This window comes from Sapajus apella, unplaced genomic scaffold, assembly GCF_009761245.1.
Source record: "Sapajus apella isolate SASKATOON/1434 unplaced genomic scaffold, GSC_monkey_1.0 scaffold112, whole genome shotgun sequence".
Classification (NCBI taxonomy): Eukaryota; Metazoa; Chordata; class Mammalia; order Primates; family Cebidae; genus Sapajus; species Sapajus apella.
In genome coordinates, this window is record NW_022437052.1 from 5,258,084 (window position 1) to 5,285,748 (window position 27,665).

The 27,665-nt window shown below is 46.9% G+C and overlaps 1 long non-coding RNA gene across 2 annotated transcripts; it reads left to right on the plus strand.

The window, feature by feature from the left end:
• Positions 1 to 357: 357 nt before the first annotated feature.
• LOC116537637 lies at positions 358 to 25,874 on the plus strand. 2 transcript variants are annotated; one of them, XR_004263222.1, is made up of 3 exons: positions 358 to 556; positions 23,106 to 23,284; positions 23,413 to 25,874. It is a non-coding gene; the product is annotated as an uncharacterized LOC116537637 (long non-coding RNA). The 2 variants fall into 2 exon arrangements; XR_004263223.1 differs by lacking the exon at positions 358 to 556 and adding an exon at positions 15,294 to 16,287.
• The last annotated feature ends 1,791 nt before the right edge of the window (positions 25,875 to 27,665 follow it).

The following is a 27,665-nucleotide window of genomic DNA, read 5'->3' on the forward strand; positions in this document are numbered from 1 at the left end:
GGTCGGTCCGGGCCTCCAGTCCCGCGTCCCCGCCGAGGCGAGGCAGGGGGGCGTGGGTGCCCAGGACTCTAGAACCAAAACCAGCCCGGAGAAAACCTAAAGGACGAACGTTCCGAGTACGTATAAGGACGGTTAATATTTATTTCACAACTTTGCTTTTTTAACTTCCTTGTTAAAGAGGAAAATCTAACGCTACAAATAAAACGACTAGCAGCACTTATGCCTGCGTGGGTGGCGCCCACGCTTTTAAACTTCAAGTCACAGGGACTCACCCCGCACCCGCGCAGGGCGACTGCTGCGCATGCGTAAGCGGAGGGGGTCGGCGCGCGCGCCCAAGACGACGCAAAGGGAACGCACGGCCTAGGGAGGAGGTGGCCTCCGTGCAGGCGCAGAGAGGAGGGGCGAGAGAGCGACTCCTGCGCAAGCGCAGAGTGAAGAGCCGGAAACAGCTGAAGGGGTGAGGAAGATAATGGGGGAGGACCGCGAGGCGGCCTCTGTGAGCCTACAGGAACACGGAGTCGATCAGCCAGACTCGCCTGTTCACAGAGCAGATGAGGTGAGGGGGCTGCTGCGCAGGCGTTGTGTGGAGGCGGGCTGTATTTGGCACAGGCCTTGTGCGGAGGAAGCCCCGGCGCAGCCTCCACTATGTGGAGGACCCCCCCCCCTCCGCCCCCGACTTGGCGCAGGCGCGGTGTGAAGGAGGCCGGACTTGGCGCAGGTGCAGTGTGGAGAAGGCCTCCCCGGAGGTGCAGACGCAGGCAGGGCAATGGCCGGTGGGGTCTGATGGGCAGCCCAGCCCTCCTCGCGTTTCATTGGCTTGGCCTGCTGGCCTCCTTCAACTGGTGCCGCCGCGTCGCCTACGGGCCTGGCCATATCCTCCCGCCTGGGCAGGCACTTCTGTGCTGCTTTTTAATTGAGATTTTTCCATCCCCTGCACAGGAAGTGTCCTTTAATTACGCCAATGTTTTTATAGTTACTTTTTAAGAAACATTTTGGACTTTTCAATACAGAATGGTGTCAAAATAAAGTTGAACCTTCTTCAGGTTATATTTTAGTGACTGATATATGTTCCAAAGTTGTATGGGATTTCTAAAATTCCAATTTGAGTATATGCTACCACTCATAATTACGGTTATTATGTTGTTATTATAACTAAATATCCTTGTCAATTGTGTCTTTGTGAGTACTCAGAGTCATTTCCTCAGTTAATTGCTTCAGGCTGATGTAGTTTCTGAAAACTTCACAGGCACACAAAATCGTAGAGCATGGTGTCTTTTAGGAAGTTCATGAAAGGATGGCAAGGATGCTGAAAAGCACTGTTGAATGCAGGTTTCTAATAACTTTAAAATCACATCATTTGGACTGGGTAAGAATTGCTGAAACTTTAATGAAAAGACTGGCTTATAAAATTGCTAACCCAAATAGAACAAAAATTAATTAAATACCAAGGAAATACTTCAGCAGGTTTGCATTCTAAATCAGCCAATACTGAAATTGCTTAGGTACTCAATTTGAGTGAACTCCATGGTCTAAGTCAAATTACCTGTAGTAACCCATCAGTTATCCATGCTATGCACCGAATTTGGAGAAGCAATTGGCACCCAAGAGGACGTAAGTCCAGTGTTAAGCATGGATTCATGGAGAACCAGGACAGCTGCCTTGTCCTTCCTGAATCCTTAAAGCTTTTGTTATTAAAAGTTGTGCATTCCATGACTCATCTGGAAAAGACAAAATGATCCAAATTAAATATATTGGTGTGGTGATTTATAAATTGTTAAAATAGTTTATAACCAATGTTTAGTTTGTCAAACCGTCAAAGCATCACGTACGTTTGGCTACCTGAGGGGCCATTTAAACATTTATAAAGGGATTTCATTCAGTTTTCATTTTCAGTGTATGTTTTCTGGCTGTATGAAAGCCTTCCCATGCAGGAGGACTAATGTTATAACAGTAGATTATTATGCTTCATTGTATTTTCACCAAGTGAAGAGCTTTTTATTGTTCACTGAGGACAATCAATCCGTTCACAGTTTAGAACCCAAAGATAGGATCTTTGAGAACATCAGAGAAAAACTTCCCTTGCCATCCACACTGCAATAAAACATCAGGATCTTGAACCTTGTGGTCATAATCTCACACCTGAGGAGGGTCACTCCACACTCTTGGAATGGTACATTCATTGAAACCCTAAGGTAAAGCTAACCAGGGAAGTTTCTCCCCAGAAGAAGATGACATCTTTGATGTCAACAGATTTTTCTGAAGATCTTGGATTAAAACTTCTCTACTATCATGAGACTCTTATCTTTGAATTTTTTTCCCTTGCTTATGCCTCTATGAACAATAGAAGTGAGAAGGAGGTCTGTTGTGTGCACTTATGGGGTATACTTTTATTTGTGAAGGATTTTGCAGCCAGCTTTATACATGGATAATCTTGTAACCTGATAGATAAAAGATGAAGGCCCAATGTATCATAGGTGAGAAACTTTAATGGTACATAACGTTGCCTCATAATCACTCAGAAACAGAACATTGGTTCACTCCTCTTAACCCACATCATGGGTTACAGAGAACATTGCCAGGAGCCTTTCCTCTTCTAGAAGGGCATAATTTGTTAGGTCTTTTTTCCGTGATTTGGAATAAAAAGGGCAATGATTAGAAATGTATCCCTCTTGATAGGCTCTATAGCAGATTCTGCCATGAAGACTATACCATAGACTTTAAATTCTTTTGTGAAAGTTATGTTAAATGATAGAATTGGCTAAACAGGAAAGTATCTGTGCAGCTCCTGGCACTTCAGACCTATGGAGAAAACATCAGGTATTAAAGAGACTCAGTTGTAGGGAACTAATGAAAAGACCACTTAGTTAAGTGAGTAGACTCTATCTAGCTAATTCTTCCATTCATTTGATTTCAGGTGGTTTCGTTTATGGGGACCCTGGGTAAGGAGCATACTCCAAACTCTTGGTGTTACCCTCCCAGTAGTCATGATAATAGCCTCCCTGGTGCACTGTATTCTGTCAAAGGTTTTAAGGGTTTGCCTGTAGCCATCTTTAGAATGTCAAATGAGCTCTCTTCAGTTGGAATGATAAACACTGAAAGAAATGTGTGACTCTGAGGACACTGTAACATGCTGAGACTGGAAACCCAAAATGATGGTAACAGAGAGTGGCGCCAATGCCCCAAGCTTTCATCACACTCTTGCCTACGTGAGAATCTGACCAAAAAGGAGGAATTTTTAAAACAAAATTATGGGAGGCCGTTGTTTTGGACTGATCACTAGGCCCCAACAGAGCAAACCAAACCAAAGTGGCATCATTTGTGCTAAATGTGACATAATCGAATTAAGATTTTAGGGAAACACATGGGTCCTAGAACAGACCAAGTTTTGTTTTTCTTTTGCAAACAGGACTTTTCCAGCATAACGTGGTACCCTCAACTCAGTCCTTGTTCCTACCTTTGCAAAACTCACTGTTCTACTGTTCCCTAGTGGGTTTCAGGACCAATGGTGATAGTGATATCAATAACTCAAGTTTTGGTCAATCTCTCAAAACTGAGAAAATGACCAAAAGGGGGGAATTGTTAAAACAAACTAAATATGGCCTGAGAAGGACTCCGTACTTCTATATTCGAGTCCTTGTAGACAAACTGCAACCGAACTTAATAGGTAGACAAGATTGAAAGCCTAAATTAGAAGTATGCACCTGTGATAATAGCTGAGTCTTGGCCAATCTCAGCAGCCATACTTTAATCGCTTATACACTGCTGAGTGTTCAAACTGTGTTTAAATAAGGCAAATGGCAACCTGTTACTGATTGAGATGTTTCTGTACCTCACTTCTGATTTCTGTACCTCACTGGCCTTTTTTGTCTGTAAGTCTTCCACCTAGTGGCTGTGCTGGAGTCTCTCTAAATCTGCTGTGATTCTAGGGGCTACCCGATTTGCAAATCGTTCATTGCTCAGTTAAACTCCTTTACTTTTAATTCAGCTGAAGTTTTCTTTTAACAAGAGTAAGATAATAACTTTCATTCTTATTGCCCAGAATGGACAAATCAGTAGTGTTCCTTGTCATTCTTTTGTGGCCAGTTTCACATAAATATTTTGTGTAATAATAGAATTTGATTTTAATGACTATACTTTAAAAGCAACTTTTTAAAAATTCTTCCTCACCGTTGAAGATGGAGAAAAGTAAGAAGGGCTGTCTTGCAGTTCCGTTTCTTTTTTGTATAGTTAAGAAGAATGTTTATCTTACTCTGTCTTTATAGTCCCCAAACCTCAAGTCGTCACTAATATCCTGTGGATGACAGTTTTTATTGTAGTGTTAAATGGCAGATTTATTTACTTGGCAAACATTGTCAAATCTCGAAAAAATTACCCCATGTTCTTGGCTTCTTTCCTCGTGAATGGCCTTGCACTGATGGAAAGGATTGATCTATTTCCTGCTCATCAATTTTTCTAGCGTCTTTGGGATGTCAGCTCTGCATATTTCCTAGTGAATTAAAAAATAATAGCTTCAGCCAGAAACAAGGCAGGAAAGTGCAGTGACATGGGAACCATATAGGGAAGGAGCTGTCCCCAGAAGTGAGAATAGCCCTGGACAAGGGAACTCTCTGTGACTTTGCTCAGAGCAGACCACTTTGATCTTTTTATCACCATGCCTCAGTGAAATCCGTGGCTGATTCTCTGAACCATTACTGAGATCATCGTGAAATCACTCTTGTATGAGAGTTGCAAAACTCTGTGGTGTAAATCATAGTGTTTGGGAGAGAGGACTTTCTACCTCCATCCTTTTTCTGTACCTAAGTGGAGTGAAAATTAGAACTGTTGCTTATTCTTTAAGGTAAATTCACATTCCCTTATCCAAACCAGTGTTACGAAAGGACTCCACTTTGCTCCCCAAATGGGTCTATCAAGAATGTAATGATGACCCTTCATCCAGATCCCTCAATATGAGCTTTTCTAAAAGAACTCTAGAAACAAATATGACAATATTCCCACATTCCTGCCCTTAGACTTTATTTTGTATTAGAGTTATCTGTGTATCCATTTTGTATCCCCTGAAGTATGACGAGCCACTTGAGGCTAGGTACAGCCGTGGTGTGTATGCCAGAATGCCTCTCAGGCAGTCGGTCTCTCCTGAATGTGGAGGGATGAGCACCAGCCATGAGCTACCATCTGTGTGGCTGGCCTGTGACCACCTCCAGCTCACGCAGAACCTCTGCACAGAATGGAAAAAGGCCTCCCCTGGGTGAATGTGGTGGAAAACTTGCCCCTCCAGGCAGTTGGTGAGCAAAGTGCTCCTCTCGGGAGGGCACGACATGTACAGCTCCACTGGGGGCCCTGTGACAAGACAGGCTTCAACCCTGCCCTCTTGCAGCTCGTATGTATGAGGGACAGCCCAACAAAGAAGCAAATCCATGCTGTCGTTTCAGGCATTAGCTAGAGCTTTGGAGGAAACACAGGATAAGTGGAAGGAATGACAAGCGGGAGCAACGCAGAGAGCAGGCCAGGGAGGGGGCCGAGCAGGAGCCTGGGTGACAGCCGGTGCCATGTATGAAACATTAAAAAGGGCGAAAACCAATTGTATATACCACGTAGTTAATATTTCCATTTTTTCTCCATTTCAGTTTTCGTTCATTCTAGGTTTCTTTTGATTTTCTGAATTTCTCTGACACAATAGTTTTGTGCTGGGTCAGGCCAGTCCAGGGCGAGTCCCACTGAGTGAGTGCTTTGGGTGAAGATTGAAGCCTCCCCTCCGCAGGCCGCAGAGTCTGTGTGGCCTGGTTGCAGCACTCATGGTGTCTCTGACCCGCAGGAGTGTCTCAGGGGCACTGGTTTTCCCCTCAGGCCTCCGGCTCCCAGGGCCTGCCTGGGTGGCCGGGGCTGCGTGGCATGATCACAGTGTCCGACAGTGCTCCGGGCTCCTCCACAGGCTTCAGGAGAAGATTCGCTCAGCAAAGTTCACAGACAAGCCACAGGACTGAGGTGGAATAGGGGAAATATGTTGATACCGAAATACAGGGAGAAGCACCCTCATGTGCGCTTGGAGTGCTTTGGGGAGATTTCAGGTGACTTAGCTGTGGTCAGGCATCTCGTGAAGAGAGGATAACGGTGGGCCTTTCTGCAGCGTGCACAGTAGGTTCCCTCTCCTGGCTGTTCCTTTGCCTTTGGATTTGGGGGGTTTCCCCTGGCAGGGTTAGGACCTTCTGCAGACAACGGGGACCTTGAAGAGTCTGGGAAAAGAAACCAGACCAGGCAGTGGGATGCAGGTCGCCAGGAGCCTGTAGCATGGGGCCCACTAATGAGGCCCTCCCTGGGCCCGTGGCCGCCTCAGTACCATGAGACTGCCAGGCTGAGGATGGATTCAGCAATTTCCTTCTGATCTGAAGTCCTCTACTAGAGAATTCTGGAAAACTTGCCCCAGTGTGGTCTCCTGATCTCTTTGGGTGCAATGAGGGCAGAGACCCCTTGACAGGCCATAGAGGATTCCACTAAGGCTCACCCAGGCCCGCTGCTCCAAGGACCCACCCAGTCCTGAGGATTTGTCATTGAAGCAGTCCCCGCCAGGGGAAGGGGACAAGGTAGGCCCCCACCCTACAGCTTAGTGGCTGGTCTCCCCCTTCTGCAAAATGGGTGCATCCCTGCACATGGTATGTCACATGTGTCACATGTCTGGCATTCCTTCCACACATGTGTGCTTTCACCTGCTGAGAAGGAGCCCATCCTATGAAGTGCCACGAGTTCTTGTCCATCCTCCAGTTGGTGGACATTTCATGTCATTAGGGTTTGGAGATATTATGAATAAGGCTGATAAACATTCTTTTACGAGTCTTTTGCAGACATGATTTTCATTTCTCTTGGGTAAATACCTAGGAGCGCGGCTGCTGGGCACTGTCAGCAGAGTGGCTGTGCCATTTTGCACTCCCAGCAGGAATGAATGAGAGTTCCAGTCACTCTGTGTCCTTCCCAATTGCTGTTGCCAGCCTCTCTTTTTAAAGGCATATTGCTAGTGGATGTGAAATATACCCGGTTTCTTTTTATTTCAAGCTCAATTCCTTTAAATGTTTCCTTCCTAGTCCCTGAATGTAGGCATGAATGGTGCTGAGCACTGGACCACAGGGCTTGCTCCAGTGGGAGGGTTTTGGCAAACCATGGAGATGACTATTTGAATTAGGCCCGTATTGCAGAGTCAGGAAGTGCTGGGTACAGTCTGTCTGCATTTTGTTTTGGCTTCTAACTTTACAGCATTCATTTTAAATTCTGGGACCTTAGGTCCTAAGAAAATGCATAATCTGGAACAAATGGAATTGCCAAAATCTATAGTGTCTTTTCTTTGTGCCAGACCTCCTGGAATGTCCATCCCTAAACCAGTAATGGGCGCTAAAACAGAAATATTAAGTACTCGGTATATATAATTGGTTTTCACCCTTTTTAATGTTTCATACACGGCACCCGCGGCTACCTAGGCCCTGACTTGGCCCCTTCCCTGGCCTGCTGTCTGCATTGTTCCTGTCCATCATTCCCTCCCCTTACCCTGCCCAGGGATCAGAGTCTCCAGGGACCAGGCCCCATTCTGTGGACTCTGACCCCACGCAGGAAGCAGTGGAGCTTGTTTGCTCTGCCTGGCTGGCATCTGCCCCAGAACTGCATCAGAGCCCTGCTGCCTGAGCAAACACAGTGCCCTTGGCTCTTGATAGGGTGGTCTCTGCTAATCGCAGACCAACTCCTCGTCCAGATGGAGGAACGTGTGGCACCAATCTCATCTTCCACACCCAGCACAGACCTCAGCGACTGATCACGGCTGGTGCTGATGTGAGCACAGACGCAAGCTCATGCTTCCCATGGCAAACTTCGGAAACCCACTTCCAGTGGGCAAGGCTCACCCCTGACAGAAACACATTTTGATTTCCAGGCTGATGAATACTAAGACAAATGCACCCCAGTCCTAAACACACCCCTTTGGCTTTGGGTGGGGGAGGGAGTGATGCCCTTAATAACCAGCCTGTGCTGGCCAGGTGGCCCTTTGGGGTCAGGTCACAGTCAGTGTCAGGCGCCAGCTTCTTCCTCAGCCTTGCAGACTTGCAGTGGGTGCATCTGTGACCAGCATTCTGTCCACCACATGAAATATATCAAGTCTTGCCTGCATATTCTAAGTCTTCTTTCTGTTGATGGAAAAACCAAACTCTGTAAAATATTTTGAAGAGGTTTCTTCTGAGCCAATGAGTGACACAGCCAGAGAGACACAGTCCCAGTGAATCTGAGAAAGTGCGCCTGAGGAGATCGGATTGTAGTTTGGTTTTAACAGCCGAGAGAGGTGGGAGTTACAGGCGAAGATATACAGCAGTGCGTGGCAGGTCACTGTTGGTCTGGCCTTTGGAGGTGGGCCATCTTCAAGGGGGCTTACAGGATATAGGTGTATCCGGAGATTCTTTGATGTGCTGTTGGTGAGAGGAGCAAGGCTCTAACACTTGGAACATTTAAGTTAAGATAAGGGTGCCGTGCAGCAGTATCCGTAGCTTACAGGTGTAGCCTTAGTCCTGCACAGCCAGCAGGTGGGACTCACCCTGCCTTGTGTGACCTCAGATCCCGTCATAATTTAGCATCCTATTGCCGAGAGTCTGCTTTGTCAGTCCTAAGATCTCTGTTTTAACGTAAATGCTGGTCAGTTGTGTCTGAACTCTGAAAAGGAGGGAATATGACAAGGCATGTCTGACCTCCCTTCCTGTCAGGGCCTGGAACTCAGCTTTTCAGGTTTCTCTGGATTTCCCTTGACCAAGAAGGGGCCGATTCATTCAGTGGCGGGGGATTCAGGGTTACATTTTTTGTTCACATCTCCAAAACAGGAGGTTACCTTTTAAAACAAAGTAATCACCAGTGACATGGAAATCAGAGTTGACTTGAAAACCACACAATCGGGGCTTCTGAAAGGCTCCAACCTTGGTACCCCCGCCTGCCTCCCATGCTCAGCACTCAAAGAGGGAGCATGGGAAGAGTCCAGCCACTCCTGAGCAGCCCGGGAGGCCTCAGCAAGCTGCATGGGGCTGGTGGCAGGGTTCAGCCTTTCTCTAGGAGACAGCTAGGTGTGCATGATGAGGTGCAGGGGCACCTGTGGAGGAGACCCGCACAGCCCAAGGTCAAGACGCATGGGGGAATGGGGACAGGGCTGTCAGCCATAGTGCTAGGGCTTGTGAAAGGTTTTCTGCCTTCACCCAGACAGGCTTCGCCCTGTGCACCTTGGCTGGGGCTGGAGGGGAGGCAATGGCTATCTTCAGTGCATGCGCTGGACTCCCAGAATCTCAATGGCACTCACACTGGAACTTGAAGGTGCCCCAGGGAAACCCACAGAAGCACAGTGGTGTCTCTGGCTGCCTGAAGCCTGCCCCAGCTCTTCCTTGGTCGTCGTCAGTGAGAGAAAGCTGCAATCACCCATCAGAAGGCTTTATTGAATGAAAGGAAATTTGGCCTCCCCTCCCCACTGGGAGGCCTGGGAGCCCCACATGGGAAGAAGATGGAGAGGAGGGGAACAGAGAGAAACCCTGCAGACTAGCTGCAGCCAGAGGCCACAGGTACAGGGCTGAAATTGAGTCATCGCCTTGCCAACAGGGGTAGCCTGCCCGGAGTAACCCACCCTTCCATGGAGCACAGGCTGGGTCCTTTCCCCAGGGCCGAGGCAGGCCACTCCTCTGGGGTCCTGGGGCCCGGGTAAGAGCAGGAGTTGGAGAGGGTGGGCTTCTCACCTCCACTTTCTCTGCCCTGTTAGAATTCTAAAGGGCGGGACATTTTCTGCACGTTAGGGAATGCCCCACAAGATTTGTGACCTCAACTCCAGCTGAATTTCCAATAGGAAAAGTTTGTAAGCTAAACATAAAATCCTAAGCCCCCTAAACGACTGAAAGGGGCCCCAGAGAAACCTGAAAGGCTGAATTCCCAGCTTTGATGGGAAGGGAGGTCAGCCAGGCTTCATTATACCCCTGCCCTTTTGCAGTTTAGATGGAACCACAGACCAGCATTAAAGTTCATAGAGATCTTAAGACGGCCAGAACGGACTCTTTGTGGCAATAAGATACCAAATTATAACCAGGACCCATGCCAGGCAAGGGTTAAGTCACACCTGCAGGTCATCAATCTTTCTACACAGCATTGAAGTTTTAGATAGGACCTTCCTCCTCCAACCAAATGCAAATTAAAGAATCTCTGAATCCACCTATGTCCTCTAAGTCCCCCTCTTTGAGATGTCCCGCGTTTTCAGGCCTAACCAATGCCCACCTTCCATGCATTGCTGTATGTCTTTGCCTGTAAATTCCGGCCTCCCTGAAATATGAAAACCAAACTGCAACCCAACCTCAGGCCCTTTCTCAGGCCTCCTTGGACCCTGTCTCCCCAGGTCATGGTCACTCCTATTGGCTCAGAAATAACCTCTTTAAAATATTTTATGGAAGGCCGGACAGGGTGGCTCACACCTGTAATTCCAGCACTTTGGGAGGCTGAGGTGGGCAGATCACCTAAGGTCAGGAGTTTGAGACCAGCCTGGCCAACATGGTGAAACTCCCTCTTTATTAAAAATACAAAAATTAGCCAGACATGGTGGCGCATGCCTGTAATCTCAGCTACTAAGGAGGCTGAGGAGAATCGCTAGAACCCAGGAGGTGGAGGTTGCAGTAAGCCAAGATCGCGCCACTGTACTCCAGCCTAGGAGACAGAGTGAGACTCCATCTCAAAACAACAAAAAACAAAATAAAAAAAGAATTTTATGGAGTTTGGTTTTTCCATCAGCAAGTTTTTACTCTAAAGTGGACATTATTTTCCTTTCATACAGAGCTGGGGCTTCCCAGATGATAATGAAAAAATTAAATTTAAATGTTATTTAAAATACATTTCTTATTTCATTATGAAAGTAACAAAAGGAAGAAACACTTTTCCGTTGTGATTTCTTTTTATTTCTTATTATTTCTTTCTAGTTAATTTTTAAAACTGATGAAAATAGGTTAAAAAAGGGAGTGAACATATTTACATATGTTTTTAACTTGTAAACTTATGCATATCTATTCATTAATTTTTGTAATAAACTTACTGAGGTATAATTTTCATACAATTAAGAAAATAACTTTTTGCTGAGGAATGCAAGTCCTTTCAAATGGTCAGGCCCAGAGAGGTATGAAATGAGATGGCAGTCATCTCCCTCTCCCCTCCTTGGAGCTGTGTATTGATGTCTGCAAACTGCTTTCTGCAGCCTCAAGTTAACCTAATAGTGCAGCAGCAGATACTACAACTCATACCCTGTGGCTTAACAATGTAGAGCCAACAAATAGATCATGTTATTTTAACATAACTTCTTGGTAAACAACTTGGAACCGCCTCTTCTTTTCCCTTGAAAAACCCACCTATAATTGCTACTAATAGATGTATTCAGGGCAACTTGAATCTATACTTCTGGTGGCAATCCCCAAGCTTCACCCAAACTCCCTTCTTAACATGAATTTTGCCTGAGGTCCTGCCTTTTAGTCCAATTCAATGAAATGTTCAGTTATCAGCCATACATGTGGATGAGTTGGGACCAATGTAAGCCATGCAGCCATGGTCCCAGTCAAGATGCATGAGGCTTCTGTGACTCCAGAGAAGCCCTCCCACCCCTTCCTAGCCCACATCACAGTCCCAGGCCTCCAACCCTCCCTCTGGCCGTCATCACTGTCTGGCCACTTCTGGCTCCATTCATGAATCTGGATATTTCCGTATAGGGACAAGCTTGTATATATTTTTTATGTGTGTGATGGAGTTTCGCTCTTGTTGACCAGGCGGGAGGCACAATCTCAGCTCACCGCAACCTCTACCTCCACCTCCTGGGTTCAAGTGATTCTCCTGCCTCAGCCTTCCAAATAGCTGGGATTATAGGCATGTGCCACCAGGCCCAGCTAATTTTGTGTTTTTAGTAGAGACGGGGTTTCTCCATGTTGGTCAGGCTGGTCTTGAACTCCTGATCTCAGGTGATCTGCCCTCCTCAGCCTTGCAAAGTGCTGGGATTACAGGTGTGAGCCACCGCACCCAGCCAAGCTTGTATTTAATTGATCTGCTGATTGGATTTCTTCTTTTTTAATATAAACCCCAGTCTTAATTCTTCTTCTGGCTACCCAATTTCATATTTTTTAAAGTGGACCAAAAAGTGTTCATATTTTTTTAAAACAATCTAAGACCAGAATTTCTCCAAACGTTCACCAATTATTTTTCATTTTTAAGAGTCATCTTGTCTATACCTAATTCAAAATCAGTTTTTAAAGCAGCTTCAACTTGCCTTGATCTTGATTTCCTGAATCATTTATCTAGGTTTATTTAGAAACAACTTTTTTCTAACACTCTTCCTGGGACAAAAAAAAAAAAAAAACAACTTTCTTTCATTTTGCACCTATGTATAATAGGTTACAGAATGTTTAATTAAGTTCCATAGTGTTACTGGAAAGGGTCCTCCTGATCCAGACCCCAAGAGAGGTTCTTAAACCTTGTACGAGAAAGAATTTGAGGGAGTCCATAAAATGAAGGCAAGTTTATTAAGAAAGTAAAGGAAAAAAAGAATGGCTACTCCATGGGAAAAGCAGTGTGTGGGCTGCTCGACTGATTACACTTATAGTTATTTCTTGACGATATGCTAAACAAAGGGTGGATTATTCATGAGTTTTCCGGGAACGGGGTGGGCAATTCCCATAACTGAGGGTTCCTCCCCTTTTTAGACCCTATAGGGTAACTTCTTGACATTGCCATGGCATTTGTAAACTGTCATCACACTGGTGGGAGGGTCTCAACATGCTAGTGCATGTAATTAGTGTATAATGAGGAGTGAGGATGACCAGAGGTCACCTTCATTGCCATCTTGGTTTCAGCCAGCTTCTTTACCATATTCTGTTTTATCAGCAGGGTATTTGTGACCTATATCTTGTGCTGACCTTTTATCTCATGCAGTGACTAAGAACACTTAACTTCCTGGGATGTAGCCCGGAGGTCTCAGCCTCATTTCACCCAGCCCCTATTCAAGATGGAGTTGCTCTGTTTCAAATGCCTCTGACACTAGTAAGGATCACAGGTGTCGTAAGCAGGTTTGGAGCAAACCTAAGTGTCTCCTGGTTGGCCACATCTCAACTGACGAAATCCACAACAAGCAAGGAGCAGCCCCGTGCCCACCTGCGCTCAATGAGTCATCCAGCCCATTTTGACCAAGATTATGTGAGTTGTTGGAGCAGAGGTTGGTTGAGGGAACACCCACTATATGTAATCACAGTGTCTTTTCTTTTTTTTTTTTTTTTTTGCTGTAATTGTGTTTAATAATAGAGACATAAAAAAAAATGAGGGAAGAAAATAATTAACAAGCAGCCAACCAATATTTCATTTAAACCTATACATAGGTGTGATGTGGTACTGATAAGAGTGTATATTTTGTGTATTTAAAGTGGAGAGTTATATAAATGTTAATGAAGTCTACTTGTTCCGGATCTGAGTTCAAGTCCTGGATATCGTTGTTAACTTTCTGTCTCACTGATCTGTCTAAAATTAATGTTGAAGTCTCCCACTATTATTGTGTGGGAGTCCAAGTCTCTTTATAAGTCTTATATATCTGGGTATTCCTGTATTGGGTGTGTATATATTTAGAATCTTTAGCTCTTGTTGTTACATTGATCCTTTTATTATGTAATATCCTACTTCGCTTCTTTTGATCTTTGTTGCTTTAAAGCCTATTTTATCAGCACAAATTGCAACTCCTGCTTTCTATTTATTTATTTTTGCTCTCCATTTGGTTGGTAAATTTTTCTCCATCCCTTTGTTTTGAGTCTTTGTGTATCCTTGCATGTGAGATGGATCTGGATGTAGCATACCAATGGGTCTTGGCTTTTTTTGCCTGTCTGTGTCTTTGGATTGGGGGATTTAGTCGATTTAAATTTAGAATTAATAACAATATATGTGAGTTTGATACTGCCATTTAATGTTAGCTGGCTGTTTTGCCCATTAGTTGATGCGAGTTCTTAATTATGTTGATGTTCTTTATTTTTTGGTATTTTTTAGAAAGGCTGATACTGGTTGTTCCTTTCTATTTGTAGTGGTTCTTTCAGAAGCTCTTGTAAAGCAGGCCTGGTGGTGATGAAATCTCTGAGTGCTTGCTTGTTCACAAAAGATTTTATTTTTCCTTCGCTTATGAAGCTTAGTTTGGCTGGATGTAAAATTCTGGGTTGAAAGTTCTTTTATTTAAGGATGTTGAATGTTGGCCCCCGACTCTCTTCTGTGTTGTATGGTTTCTGCTGAGAGATCTGCTGTGAGTCTGATGGGCTTCCCTTTATGGGTAACCTGACCTTTCTCCCTGGCTGCCCTCAGTATTTTCTCTTTCATTTCAACCCTGGTGAATCTGGCAATTATGTGCCCTGAGGTTGGTCTTCTTGAGGAATATCTTTGTGGTGTTCTCTGTATTACCTGGAGTTGAATATTGTCCTGCCTTGCTAGGTTGGGAAAGTTTTCCTGAATAATATCCTGAAGCGTATTTTCCAGCTTTGATTGATTCTCTTCGTCACATTCAGGTACACCTATCAGACGTAGATTAGGTCTTTTCACATAGTCCCATATTTCTTGGAGACTTTGCTCATTCTTTTTTATCCTTTTTTCTCTAATCTTGTCTTTTTGTTTTATTTCATTAAGTTGGCCTTCGACCTCTGATATCTTTTCTTCTGCTTGATGAATTCGGCTGTTAAAACTTGTGCTTAGTTCGCGAAGTTCTCGTGTTGTGTTTTTCAGCTCCATTAATTCACTTATATTCCTCTCTAAATTGTGTGTTATTGTTAACATTTCATCAAACCTTTTCTCAAAGTCCTTTCTTTGCATTGGGTTAGAACAGGTTCTTTTAATTCCCAGAAGTTTCTTATCATCCACTTTTTAAAGCCTGCCTCTGCTAATGGAACACAGTCTTTCTCCATCAGGCCTTGTTCTGTTGCTGATGAGGAACTGTGATCTCCTGTAGAGGGAGAAGCGTTCTGATTTTGGGTATTCTCAGCCATTTTCGGCTGATTTCTTCCCTTCGTTATAAATTTATCCATCTATGGTCTTTATAATTACCATCTTTATGGTTGGGTTTCTGAATGGACGTCCAACTTGTTGATTCCTGGTGCTAAAATCTGAGCAACCCACTGCGCCAGCCAAAACAGCGGCTTTAAGATTGATGGTGCTTTTCTGACTGTGCACTGAGAACCGCTGCACCAAGGCAGCAGCAAAACCACCTCACCAGCCTCAAGAGTCGCGCTGGCGACCCGTGCTGCTCCTCTGCTGGGAATCTCCTGGTGCGTGAGCAACAAAAATTGATCTGAAAGTGTGGCATTCTCTTGTTCTCTGTGCTTTCAGTGGGAGCTACAATCCTGAGCTGCTGGTGATCAGCCATCTTCGTAATCACAGTGCCTTGCACAAAATAAATAAAAAGCACAAGAATACACACATGTGCATGACCCTACAGCCCAGAGGTATCCACTTCCTGCATTTTGCATATAGTATTCCAGTGTCTAACAAATACTTGTATGAATTTACAGTCAGCATCGTTGCAGGGCTAGAGGGAACCATAATCCACAAAACCGCCCTCAGTTTTGCACCAATTGCAAGGGTAAAGGTCCCCAAAACCACCTTCAGGTATGATAATTTGCTAGAAAAACTCACTGAAAGCTGTTATACTCATGGTCATGACTTAGCACGGGGTAGGACACAGATTAAAATCAACCCAGGGAAAGGTGCTCAGGCCAGAGTTCAGGAAGGTCCTACCTGCAGAACATCCAGCTATCCTTCCCTGTGAAGCTGTGAACAGCGTCACTTCTGGCATCCAGGCGGGATCGCCTGAGCTTAATGTCCCAGAGTCTCTACTGGGGCCCCACGGTTGACTGCCCATGCAGATGGTGGTCTCCAACTCACCCTGGGGGGTGAGCTGATCACAACTTCCACTTAAATCTCACTGTAGTCTTCCTGGTATGGTCTGGAGGTCCCAGGCAAACCAAGACCCTCTCATCAGGCATGACATTCCAAGGCTTAGAGACCACTTCTCAGAAGCTGAGAGAAGAAGCCAGGTCTCTCCAGGCAAGGTTCAATTCTTTATTACACAGTCATGTGTAAAGGATTTATTTTTCTTTCTAAAAGTTGGATTGCACTACACACTTGGTTTTGCAATTGACTCTGGGACTCATGGCGTGACCGTGTGCCTGAGGCTGACTCAGAATTCCCGCCATCGCCCTCTGCTGCTCACCTGGCCATCCTCGGCACCTGGTTGGAAATGGAATTTGGACACTGGTGTGAAAGTGGTTGATATCTCAGTCTGGGTTCCTAGAAGCAGATCCCAAGATGAGGATTTGTGTGGAAGCAGGATAAATGATGTGTTCCCTGGAAAACCAGCATGGGAATTTCGGGCAGTACTGGGTGGGGAGGAGGCCAAGTGCTGGGGGTGATTCCAGCTTCATCCCATGAAGGAACTGGGAAGTTACTGGTCACTGCTCAAAGGTGTCCCTTTCGGGTTTAGGGGCGGTGCTCAGGTACTCTCTGTCTTATCTGTCATTCACTGGCTAAGGATTGTAAATTTCCAGACAGCCTAGCCCTCCAGGAGCTCAGAGAGCCACAGGAAAGCGGGTCCTGTGACTGGAGGGCAGCCCCCTGCAAAATTCAGAAGCTGGATGCTGGGACTGAGAGACCTGGGGATCAGGTGCATAAAAATGGCCAACAGACACAGAGAAATGTGGGCAGAGCTCATGGCATCTGCTACGATTAGAATCTGAAGGCACCTCAGCATTCAGAAGGGCCAGGTGTGATTCTCTCCTGGGTAAGTGTAGGCTCTCAGTGGGGTCAGCTGACCTACACCAGGACAGAAGCTCAGCGGCGGCTTACCACTGTTTCGTCCCTGCTGCATTCGTCTGGGTGTCAGCTCCCAGCGACCTGGGAAAGGATGGGGAGAAGCACGTTCTATCACATAGGTGCCGTGTATGCTCATGCTTCCTCTGGACATCATGAGTGGATAAGTAGGGCCAGGTGACCATGTCAAATGACCGCTGACTGTCGAATGCCTGACCTGTGGCTGCAGTGCTGGCTCTCGCTTTTCACTGGGTCTGCTGCCCGCTCCCCATCTGCTCCACTGCGCACCCCTTCCGGGCCCTGGGCCATCAGCTCTTCCCCAGCCAGAGTGGGTGCCGGCTGCCTCCTCTGCACTGAGCAGCCCGCCTGTCGTCCTGACCCCTCCAACCATTTCTGTTTGGGCAAACGCCAGGGGCTTGAGCAAGGGAAAGGGACTGCCAGGCCAATTGCTTTCCCTCCTCCCCACCTTAGAACATCTCAAGGTGTAGGGGCCCCCATGGCCTCCCTGAGACACGTTCACCAGTCATCATTGGCTGTTTTCTTTGTGATCTGTGGCAGCTCAAAATTAATACATAAATAAATAACATAGAGCATCACTTTGAATTCATCCCCTTTCTTCACCATCTCCTTCCCCTAACCCCACTCCTTCTTCCTGGGGATTGCAGACCACCCTCCGCCCCCCTCCCCCCATGACAGTGCCTTTGTTTTGGGCTCAGTTTTCTTGAAGATCAAGGCCAGGTGCCAGGTCACCACATGCAGGGGCCTGGCCATACTCAGGACTGACTGGTTGCTGTGGGCAGGCCAGGAAGATCGTGAAATTCTACTATGGCAAAAACCAAAATAAAAACAGTCTCTGGTTGTCCTGCTGGCTCACCTTTCCTGGCCTGCTCCCTGCTTTGGCTGAGTCTATGAGGCCTTCTGTTGTCCCTAAGCTCTGTCACCACTCTTCTTAAGTTGTGGAAAAGAGAGTCATGCACATGATTCTTGTCCACTGAAAGGCAGGCAAATGTCTGCTGTAAGAACGCAATCGCTTATTGCCTTATAGGTATTGGCCAGTGTTATGTCTGCCTGTAAATTCATCTTAGCATTCTGATTGCCAGTATATGAGTGTGTGTGAATCCTTGTTGAATTGATTGTAATGTCTTACTGGTTTCCTCATTCATTCACAAATAAAACCAAATATTTGGTGTGTGTCCGTTTTATATTTGAATGAGAATCGTGGTTTTACTTTGAAAAATACCATTCTTTTCCTGTCCCCTCAAGCCATTGCCTAGAGTCACGCTGGAGAAAGTGCAGCGAGGCTCTCTTTGTCTTTATTTTTCCTTTGCCTGTAACGCAGCACATTTTGACGGCTTGCTCACCGGTCTCCAAACTCATGAGAGCAGAATCCTCTCGGTCTGGCTTTCCATTGAATCCTCAGCTCCAAAAAAGTTTCTGGCATGAAATAGGGACATGAAGTGAGTTTGCTGAGTGAAGCCTGTAGCCTCAGTTTTGTTTCTGGGTCAGCCAGATCCCAGTGCGCCTGGGATCCTATCCTCCCCTCCCCTCCTCTCTTCTCCCCTGGACACGTGGAGAAGGAGGAGTTGGGATGAGAGAGTTGAGTGGCAGCTTCCATTCTGCTGCCAAAGGAAATGGGGACTGAGATTCATAAAGAGGGGGCCAGGAGAGAAATAATTTTAAGAAGTTTTGAGATGTACCACAAACTTTCCCTCCCTTCCCTTTCCTCCCCTCCCCTCCCCTCCCTTCCCCCTCCCTTCCCTTCCTTTCTTCTTTCCCTTCCCTTCCCCCTTCCTTCCCTTCGCTTCTCCCTTCCTTCCTTTCCCTTCCCTTCCATTCCCTTCCCTTCCTCTTTCCCTTCCCTTCCCCCTCCCTTCCCTTCCCCCTTCCTTCCCTTCCCTTCTCCCTTCCTTCCATTCCCTTCCCTTCCATTCCCTTCCTCTTTCCCCTCCCTTCCTCCTCCCTTCCCTTCCCCCATCCTTCCCTTCCCTTCCCCCATCCTTCCCTTCCCTTCCCCCTTCCTTTCCTTCCCTTCCCTTTCCCCCTTCCCTTCCCTCCCCCTCCCCTTCCCTTACCCCTCCCCTGCCCTCCCCCTCCCCTTCCCTTACCCCTCCCCTGCCCTCCCCCCTCCCCTTCCCTTCTCCCTTTCTTTCCTTCCCTTCCCTTTCCCCTCCCTTCTCTCCCCCTTCCCTTCCCTTCCCCACTTCCCTGCCCTCCCCCTCCCCCTTCTCTTCCCCTTCCTCTGCCCTCCCCCCTCCCCTTCCCTTGCCTTCCTCCTCCCTTCCCTTCTTCTTTTCCTTCCCTTCCCCCTCCCTTTCCTTCCCTCTCTTCTCTCTCTTTTCTTTTTGGTGGCCCACATTTGCTCATCTATACTGTTTATTTCACAGAATACTTTCACAAAACACCTACGTTCAAGCATTCCTCAATGTTGTCTTTTATCTTGGAACACAACAAAAAGAAGACAGGAAGAATTCATATACATAACCTCAAAGTTAAGGCAGTGCACAGGCAAGCAAACAGAAGACATAGAGCAATGACCTGCTGAGATTGAATAGTCAACACTTACATAAAAAGGATAAATCCATTTATTTATTTATTTATTTAGAGACAGGATCTCACTCTGTCACTCAGGCTGGAATGCAGTGCTGTGATCATGGCTTGCTGAAGCCTTGACTCCCAGGCCCAAGCAGTCCTCCCATCTCAGCCTCCTGAGTAGCTAGGACCACAGGTGTGCACCACCACACTTGGCTTATTTATTTATTTCTAGAGACTGATCTCACTATGTTGCCCAGGCTGGTCTTGAACTCCTGGGCTCAAGCAATCCTCAGGCCTCAGCCTCCCAAAGTTCTGGAATTACAGACGTGAGTCACCATGCCCCGCCAAGAATATCCTCAATGTGTAAAGAGTTTTAATAGAAAAACACCTCGGCAGCAGCAAAAGGGACAGAGTACTTGAACAGATGAGTTACAAATGAGGACATGGAGATGACTGCTCAACCATAGCAAAGTGTTCAGCCTCACAATCCATCAAATAAATGCAAATTAAAACAAGACCTTTTTTCTCCCATCAGAGAGTAGAGATGAAAGGCGTCATCACACCCTCTGTTCGCAGAAAGCATGTAAATGGGCCGGAGCTTCACTAGGCCGTCCCTGTCATTCTGGGTGCCCTGTCTTGGCACAGTCAAGAAGAGAAACAGCACCTGCATCCGAAAGTGTTGCTAGCCCTTGTTGAAGCCTTTCAAGAAAATACCAAAGGGGGAATTACATTTGTGGTACATCCCAAAACTTCTGAAAATTGTTTCCCCCTCACTATGGATCTCAGTCCCCACTTCCTTTGCCAGCAGAATGGAATCTGCCACTCATCTCTCTTCTCCCAACTCCTCTGGGGCCTCAGCGACTTCAAGCATCTGGCTCAGTCTTTGTTGTGCAGATTTGGCGTCTTGGACTTCCTTCTGCTGTCCAGTCCACACTGCCCAGCTCCTCAAGAAAAAGGGCTCTAGGTCTGACTCCTTCCCCCAGGGGGAGAGATGTATGGCTGGACCTGAATCAGAAGGGTGACTGAAGCTGCAGACGTGTGCACAGAGTAAATGTGTTGAAATATTTACTGCATATGTTGTCTTTATATTCTCTTTTTTATTTATTTATTTTTTTTTTATAAAGATGGGGCTTCACCATATTGATCAGGCTGGTCTTGAATTCCTGACCTCAGGTGATCTGCCTGCCTTGGCCTCCGAAGTGCTTGGATTATAGGTATGAGCCACCACACCCGGCCTGTCTTTATATTCTCTTTTCACACTAATTTCAGACCTGCAGTCTTTGTACATCTTTGCTTAGAGGATTTTTCTGTATTGTAAATCAGAATTGCCCTGAAATTTACAGCTAAGCCAGATTCTTATGGAAAAAAAAAACAAAAAAAACCCACAAAACCCTAGTTGTCAAAGATAGCGAGGGTGTGGGGTATGCATCGAGAGTGCTTTGGGAAGCTCTGGTCTAAAATTCTTTCCAGATACAACCATTTCTTACCACCTCCACCATCACTACTCCAGCAGAACCACTGTGACTTCTGTACCTGTTTTGTATGGCTGCCCTGCCCCTCCCACCCATATCCAGTCTATAGACAGACAGGCACATGGATAGATAGACAGACAGACAGGCAGGTGGATAGATAGATAGACAGAGGCAGATAGATAGATGATAGAGGATGATAGATAGGCAGGTGGGTAGATATAGACAGATGATGATAGAGACAGATAGGTAATAGATGATAGATATATAGATACAGATAAATGATAGATATAGACAAATAGATAGCTAGATAGATGATGACATAGATGATGACATAGATTCTGTTCTGAGGTAGCAGGCCACATTCAGGAATGCTGGAATGTGGGTGTTTGGTGAAAGTGCTCTGTGAATGAACAATATACATGAGCTGTATCTATATCCAATCCAGTCTCAACACAACAGCCAGAGGTTTCTTCCAAAATACATGTCAGCTCAGACCTCTCTCAGTTCCCATCCCTCCAGCAGGTCAGGAAAAGCCACTCTCACAATGGCTGTGGGAAGCAGAATTTCTAAGAGCCCCTCAAGGAGTCCCCGTGCTCATCCATGGAAGCTTGATTGTGATGAGAAGCTACCTCGAAGCACATTGTTTCATAGACAGTTGGCCTTAAACCAGGGAGGTTATCCTGAATTCTGGGTGAGCATAGTGTAATCCCATGAGCCCCGAGAGCAGAGAGCGTCCTCTGGCTGCAGGTGGAAGAGGTGGCAGAGAGGATGGGGTGGGAGAGTGGGTGCCTTAGTGGGTGGGGTGGACTCAGGCTTCCTTGCTGGCTTTGAGAAGAGGGGTGCAGTGAGCCTTGAACTGACAGCGTGCAGGGGAGCAGGGCCTCCATCCTTCAGCCGCAGGGAGAAGTGCTCTAGTCCCCAGTGACCCTGAAGCACGTTCTTTCCTTGAGCCCCAGACAAGAGCATCACCCGCAATAGCACCGCCCCCTCCCCCACCACGGCACCCCGCCACCTTCACTTTGACCTGCAAGAACAAAGGACCCCACTGAGCCAACCTTCTCCAACTGCTGTAATAAATGGGTGTTGTTCAGGCTGCCACATTGTCCAGGGGCAGTAAGAAATGAATACCGTGGTCTGCAAGTCCCCCTGACTCTTCCAGCCTCCTCCCTGGTCCCTCAGACACCCTTGTTCTTCCCATCAGAGCTGCAGGCCTGGTACTCCCTCTGTCAGAGACCCTTCCCCAAAACAGAGCAGACGGCTGCCCGCTGGGTGTGTTCCAGGCCTCGGCAGATGCTTCAGAGTAGAAGCGCACCCATGCTGCTTTGCAAAGTGTAAGTGACAGTGTGGCTCACAAACCTGCCTGTTTTCTGGGAGTCCTGGCCCTTCCTGGAAACAGTGGGGAGGGCGGCTTGGCAAGCTACCCACATGGCGTGTGCAGGAGGTCAGCCAATCACTGGGCTACAGGCAGCTGAGGGTGACCAGCCACTGAGTGGATCAGGAATAAGTGAACAGCACCTTCGAGAGTCAGGGATGTTTGGTGAGGGCCTTCCTTTGAATGAGAAAGGAGGTGAATGCTGAGTATTCATCAGTTTGGGAGCAAGAAGGGTCCCTACTCTCCTCCCCTCCCCTCCCCTCCCTTTTCCTTCCTGGGCCATGCAGTGGGCCTGTGAACAGCACAGAAAATGCACCCAGAGGAGCTCGGGACGTCCAGGAAGACCTCGAGGAGCACCCGTGAATAGGAGGCTTGCACCCCAAGTCTGTGGTGGGCTGGGGTGGGGCCCCTGCTCTGGAAAGAATAAGTGCTCTTCCCAAGTAGGAGGGACATCCAGGGCCTGGCAGGGACTGTGGCCCAAGCAGGAAGAACATCCAGGGTCTGTGGGAGGCAGGGACCATGGCCCAAGTAGGAGGGACATACAGGGCCTGGCAGGGACTGTGGCCCAAGTGGGAGGGACACGCAGGGCCTGTGGGAGGATGGGCCTCTTCCGCAGTCGTGGCTGCAGGGCCTGGTGAGGGTCACTTTCAGGCTGGTTAGACCTGCCCCCTCCCCAGGTGGTGTGCTCAGACAGCGCCTCTGGGCTGGGACAAATGGGAAGGTGCTGAGACCATGTCTACCTGTGGCTGTAAATACTGACTTCCACCTGCTGGCCTCCGCGTCCCTGCAGCCAGCTGCCTGGAGCTCATTCTGTGGTGTGAATTGTCTTAGGTGATTCCCACTGTGAACAGTGGAACTCTGACACATTCCTTGTGTAACTTTGTTCTCAGCATTGCGTTCGCCTTGTGCGGCAGCTGCAGACCCTCTCACGACCGCCCCAGGAAGCACTGGCAGCTAGTGAGAATCTGCAGGCAGCCATGAGCAGTGTGAGATGATTTTGCCAACTGCAGCATCGTGTCCATGCTCTGAGCACGTCTGAGTGAGAGGGCTCAGCTATGATGCCCGGAAGGTGAGATGCCTCAAATGCATTTTGACCTGGGGCATTTTAGACTTACCATGGGTTTGTTGGGATGTGACCTCACCAGTCCAGGAGCATCTGTGCTATGAGTATTCATTTTCTTCCTAGAATTTCTCCAGCTTGGGCATTGGGAGCTCTGAAGACCTCCTTGACATTCACTCCCTGAAGTCCCCAGAGCCACCGCTCTTCCCTGACATCTGTGCAAGGCAGGAGGTGCGGGGTCAGTTTCCACAAGGAAGAGTGACTCATCCAGGCTGTTGTTCCCTGGAGATATGACTTTTGCAACATTTGTAACTTTCCTGTTAGCCTAAAATTATCTCAAAATACAAAGTTAAAAAATGAATCAAGTGAGTTAACACTGGAATTTGCAGATGAACACTGACGATACCAACAATAATAAAAATAATAATGCCCTTTGTTGAGTGTGGCAAGCAGTGTGCTAGCACCTCGTCAAATCCCCCTTAGGAAACCAGGGTCTTCCTTGAGCATCCTGGGAGTGTGGCAAGGCAGCCAGGGAAGTGGAGGCGTTCCAGGGACGCCCGTCTCTACTGCCGCTTGCTGGCAGCGTTCACTCTGTTAGCTCAATGTTTGCCTTAATGCACCCTTTAGAATCACACTCTATCCTTGGAGGCTTCAGCGGCTGATAAAAAAAGAAGGCTTCTGTGTACACATTGGCAACTCTACCACCCAATTTCCAGTGGAGCTCCAGAAGCTAAAAATAACCACGTGCTTTCTGTTTCATGCAGAAAAGAGGACGTGTGCACTTTATTTCGTAACACTTGCCATTTTTGAAACTCTGATTTTTCCCACATGTATTTTTAAAATGTCCTTGAAGGAAAAGACACGATGTGGATTTCACCAGTTTTCTCTTTTCTGTAATCCAGCTCAGGTCTAGGGGCAGGTCCAGATCTTCAGGAAACAACTCCTGGAAATCAGACGTGGAAGAAAACCTTGAGCCAACATGCATGGCCATGAGGTGGACTTGCCAAGAAGTGCCCGGAGACAGCTCCCTGGGGTCTGAGGCTGAGGCCCATAGGAGGAATGGCATCTTCAAGGGTCCCCGGATCCCTGCAGCCCACGGCAGGGAGGAGCAGTGGCCTGCCAGGGTCTCTGCATGGCCTGTTCCCTGTGCAAGGAGAGGCCACAGACTTAGAGCACAATCCAGGGCTCTGTGTGCTGAGGCAGGAGCAAGGATAGCCATCCAGGGCTCTGCCTTCCCCAAGCTTTCAGCGCTGTCCTCACCAAGGCCAAGCATGGTTGCTGGAGGGAGCCGTTTGTACCAGGTTTCCATCTGCGTGATGCTCACTTGCTTACTTTTCACTAAGTGAGCCCCACAGAGGTGCATTTTGGGGAATTTCCAGTGAGCACAGAGCAGGTGGGCCATGGGTGGGTCAGGGCTGGGCACGACATCAGAGGAGGACCCTGCCCTCTGAGGAGCATCCTCCTCACAGGTAGGGCCACCTGGTGGGTTTTCTGAGTTAGCTCTCTCCTGAGGCTGCCAGGCCAGGCCCTTTCCCATCTTGCTGCACTCACCCTGCCTGGACCAAGGGTCCCAGACTTACCACCTGGCTGATGCTTGGGTGTGAGCAAAATTCCTAGGATCCAAGGTCAGGGACTAGAAGGGCAGTGGGAATGGTGTCTGTGGCTGGAAAAAACCCAAGGCCACACAGCCAGGAGGTTAGGCAGAGAGGTGGGACATGGCCTTTGACCCAAGTGAACCTGAGCAGTGCTAGAAATACCGCTGGGACCGTGCACAGACGTACACAGTTGGTTAACACTAGTCTTCCCAGCTAGGACTGAGCAGAGCCCCTCCCAGCACCCTGACTGCTGTTACTCAAGTGCAGCTGCTTGCCTTGTGCATCCTCTAGGGCTGGTCTGGCCTCATCTTCAATGATGCACTGACAGGGCCACTGCAATACGACAGGAAGAGGAAATACGTGGTAAGAACGGTGACAATGTAAATGCATACAATGTACACATTTCCTCCAGAAAGTCAGCCATAAATTAGAAAATGCAATATGGACAAGCTTAGTTCTCTCCTCAGTACTAACAACCCACACATGAACTTAGCAGAGAACTGGATTAAGAACAGTATTAAAACTGAGGCTTAGTGTGAGGAAAGGTCCCAGGCTTACTAAGGTTAAGGGAATTTACCTGTGTAGACACATTATCACCACATTATTACCCTGGAGACAAAGACTGATGAGCAAATAGATTAATTCTCCTCTGGATTTAAGAACTTATAAAGTCAAAACAAAACTATATTTGGCTGTCTTAAAACATGCTAATAGGATTCAAAAGCTTATCCGGAAAGCAACTGAGCTTGAAGAAGCACAAGCCATTTTAAGAGAAGATTATTAAGGAGGAACATTCCCTCTCAGATATTAAACCATAGTGTGAAGCTACAATCACAAAAAAGTGGCACAACTGCAATTATCAGTTATATCGGGGAAAACAGATTACTCCTGAAAGAATTAGAATTTATGAAATAATTTTATGTGTTCATATTATAATATACTAGGGGTTAATGGTATCATTACATATCTCTGGAGAAAGATTTATTCAATCTGTGATATGTGATTAAAAAAAACGATGTTCATTAAGTAATATCTTCTCATATCACCTTATAATGCAAGTTCTAGGCAATTTTTATTTTAAAATAAAACCATAAAAAACAAGAAGATAAAACACAACAATGTTCTTTGGCTCTAAGGCAAAAATGACATTTTAAGAAAAATGTGTAAGAAAGTGCACAAAAATAGACTTAATTAACATTAAGTTTATAATTTAAGACAATAGCAAAAATAAGGATAAAAACAAAGTATAAGGGGAGTCATAAAAAGCTTTCATGGGCTACTTCCCTTCTCTACAATCATTTCTTAAAAATAACGATTAACATATCAACTGGAAAATGAACAAGTCATGAGAAGACAAACTTGAGAAAGATAATAATAGTCAATAAACATGAAAAGTGTTTACTGTCATCACTAATCAAATAAAGCAAACATAAAAAGAAACTTTTTTTAAAGGTAATATGCAACATTGGTAATGAGGCATTTTCAAGCTCCTTGGATGGTGGCAGAAACACTTACACACTTTCTGTAGGCATTAATTAATGTAAGATGTCAACATGGCCGCTCTTCTGCTTTCTCTCTGACTTTCATACTCTTTCCCAAAATTGAGTGCTAACCAATTAGACAAGGCTGAACATGGTGGGTATCTGAACAGGAGGTCAAAGCAGCACCACAGTGGCTCAGAGCTGGATGCTGGAACCCGAGCAGGATGAGGAGGCATCCATGTAGGAGCATGGACCATCCATGGAGCACTGTGCACCATTCATGTAGCACTGTGGACCCTGCATGCAGGACTGTGCACCATTCATGCAGCACTGTGGATCCTTCATGCAGTACTGTGCACCATTCATTCAGCACTGTGGATCCTTTATGCAGGACTGTACACCATTAATACAGCACTGTGGATCCTTCATGTAGGACTGTGCACCATTCATGTAGCACTGTGAACCCTGCATGCAGGCCTGTGCACCATTCATACAGCAATATGGACCCTTCATGGAGGACTGTGCACCACTCATGCAGCACTGTGGACCCTTCATGCAGGACTGTGCACCATTCATGCAGCACTGTGGATCCTTCATGCAGGACTGTGCACCATTCATCTAGCACTGTGGATCCATCATGCAGGACTGTGCACCACTCTTGTAGCAATATGGACCCTTCATGCAGGACTGTGCACCATTCATGTAGCATTATGGACCCTTCATGCAGGACAGTGCACAATTCACGCAGCACTCTGGAGCCTGTATGCAGGACTGTGCACCATTCATGTAGCATGCACAATTCATGCAGCACTCTGGACCCTGTATGCAAGACTGTGCACCATACATGTAGCATTATGGACGCTGCATGAAGGACTGTGCACCATTCGTGCAGCACTGTGGATCCTTCGTGCAGGACTGTGCACCATTCATGCAGCACTGTGGATGCATCATGCAGGACTGTGCACCACTCATGTAGCAATATGGACCCTTCATGCAGGACTGTGCACCATTCATGTAGCATGCACAATTCATGCAGCACTCTGGAGCCTGTATGCAGGACTGTGCACCATTCATGTAGCATGCACAATTCTTACAGCACTCTGGACCCTGTATGCAAGACTGTGCACCATTCATGTAGCATTATGGACACTGCATGAAGGACTGTGCACCATTTGTACAGCACTGTGGACCCTGCATGCAGGACCAGGGTGGCCTCTCCTCTGACCACTCTGGAGTAAGCATTGTCCCTGAGATCAGGCCTGAGGAATCGATGCACCCAAATTGGCTGAGCCCCACTACGTGCAAGGCAAAACC